Source organism: Lactuca virosa, chromosome 3, assembly GCF_052849685.1.
Source record: "Lactuca virosa cultivar CGN04683 chromosome 3, Lactuca_virosa_CGN04683_v6, whole genome shotgun sequence".
In the NCBI taxonomy this organism is placed as follows: Eukaryota; Viridiplantae; Streptophyta; class Magnoliopsida; order Asterales; family Asteraceae; genus Lactuca; species Lactuca virosa.
In genome coordinates this window covers 9,702,275-9,704,836 of record NC_136428.1, presented here as the reverse complement: position 1 = coordinate 9,704,836, position 2,562 = coordinate 9,702,275, and the positions used below count along the sequence as shown (strand labels likewise).

Here is a 2,562-nt window from a genome sequence, read left to right as displayed (position 1 = left end):
GCGACCCTTCTCTTTCTCGTCTCTCTTCCTTCCGGTCGAACAGCAACAGCAAAACACCATTTACCTGTTGTGTTTCTCCGATCTGTCTCTCTTTGCCTCCATCTTTGAGATATGTTGCCACAAAAAGAAGAAAGAATCGACGAGGGGGCTACCAGAGCAGCTCCTCGCCGCCAACTACCGTCTCTACTTCCTCCTGCCTCCCCCTTCGACCTTGTTGTTTTTGCCATCATTCCTCCTTGCTACCAGTGATGTGTAGGAACACACAAAGGAGTCGCCGGAGATCGGGGTTCTCCCTCTTTTTCATGATGAATAAAAGTTGGAAAAATCTCGTTTTGGATATGTGGATGCCACCTGGGTATTTCATTTCAACAAAATAAAAGAAAGGGAAAATAACTTGATAGGGTAAGATACTTTTTGAAATGTACACATTTAGTCCTTATTCTTTTTTTTTTGTAAAATAAACCCTTCCACGTCAGCAAAACTTGTAGAATCCGGTGAAAAGGACCTAATGTGTACATATTAATAAAGTATAAGGGTTTATTTTACAAAAAAAAAAGACTAAATGTGTACATTTCAAAAAGTATCTTACCCTATCAAATCATTATCCCTAAATTAAATTAATACAACCGACAACATTGTACCACTAAAAAAATTACTTATTAAAACATTATTGCTATTTTTGGGTTGTATGCATAATAAAACTATTCATCTAACAGAAACTTTTTAATTCGATCCACATACACAAGTATAGAAAGAATAACATCAATTATGGTGAATATTTTTATCAAATGAATAGTACAACAAAAAACGGAACCAGTTGAAGAGTACTACAATATTTTTTTATGAAGAACAAGAGGGACAATCACATAAGACCCAAACCTGCAATGAGAAAATTAGCATCAAAACCACAAGAATTCTACAAGCTACACAAAGCATTATAATTACTAGCATTCATTTGTTCCATTTCAAAGAGATGATAATCTGCCATTTCACAATCTCAATATTTACATAAACTATAACCAATTGCAACATAGCCTTTTCAAGCATATAGAATCAAATCAGTAAAAATTACATCCCATTTATACAAACTAGCATTTACATAAACTAGAACCAATTTCCAATATCTTCAATTTCGTTGATGTGTGTGGAAACAAAATCAATTGGATCCCAACCATACAGATTTTTTAAACAACAAGATTGAATATGTTCTTCATTTGTTGCCACCATGCATCCACCATACTACCATCATTAACAACAGTTTAGCCATCTTTAGAACTCATCAACAAAAAAGAATCCCTAATTGTATATGTTAATGACTACAATTTTAAGGGCCAGCAATACAAAATCAGAATACCACAATTTAAAGGCAATATAATTAGTAGTTCACAAATGAAACCCATATTTTCAGCAAGGATAATCGATTTCACCGACACAAAATCAGAATGTGAAGAGAAACTTACCAGTGAAGAGGCGAAGCTGTCCGGATGTGGGATTCGCTAGAGGAGATTACAGAAGCGCAAACATGTTTTCGTTTTTAGGGGAAAATCTTGTAGTGATTTCAGCAAACATGAACAACACTTTTTTAGAATTCAACAAATAAATATGATTTTAACAAAATATAGATATATTATTTTAGGTTACAGAAGTGATTTCAGCAAATATAGACATATAATTTCAAGTTACAGAAGGGACTTCAGCAAATATAGACATATGATTTCATATTTCAGCTTAACCAATAAACCCTAGAAGAGAAAATAGATTTTCAGGGAAATAGATTCAGATGATTTTCAGAAAAAGATATACCAGTGGTAGCAGAGCTCGGCAACGTTGGTGATTGTGTGGTGAGTGACGACGACGACGAGCAGAACTCCGACGATGGCGAGCGGATATCGATGTCAGCGTCGGCGAGCTGTGGTCGGAGACGAGGACAGGAGTCGAAGGATTTACCAGGCAATGACGTGCAGGCTTTCACTAGCGTCGACGTTGAAGGCTATAGCCGGCGTCGGAAGAGGGAAAGGTCGTCTCCGATGTAGGGTTCTCTGATGATCGATAGAGGGTTTTTGGGTGAAGAGGGAAGACGTGAATGTGTTAAGAAGAATCAACGTTTATTTATTTATTTATTTTTTTTTTATGCTTAAAAGACTTGTGAAGAAGACATTGGTACATGTCTCTCCCACGAAGATGTAGCACAAATCTTTTTAGGTCTCTGCACTTTCGAAAAACAACCGGTCTGTGAGGACATATATCTGCGGGTGGTCTGCGTGACGTAAACAAAAGTGACCATAGAGATCTACAAACAAAAAAACAAATACCATCTTGGTCTTTCACTACTTTTTGTTTTCAAGAAGCCTTCTAACTTAAAAAAAATATTGCTTGTGTGATGCATGACGCAACACTAAACCAACCTTTTCGAACCACTTCTTATTTTACTTTAACTTATATTATTCAACATATATTTGTTTAATTTTTTTCAACAACATATTTATTATTTTAATAATATTATAAACAATATTATAAACAATTCGAATATATTTTACATAATTTCAAAAACGTTTAGTAAAC

At 35.1% G+C, this 2,562-nt stretch overlaps 1 long non-coding RNA gene across 1 annotated transcript; it reads right to left on the bottom strand.

Annotated features, from left to right (window-relative positions):
* Positions 1-941: 941 nt before the first annotated feature.
* Positions 942-2,199, bottom strand: LOC145165194 (uncharacterized). Its single transcript, XR_013739950.1, has 2 exons — positions 1,804-2,199; positions 942-1,546 (listed from the first exon to the last, which is right to left on the bottom strand). It is a non-coding gene; the product is annotated as an uncharacterized LOC145165194 (long non-coding RNA).
* Positions 2,200-2,562: the final 363 nt, after the last annotated feature.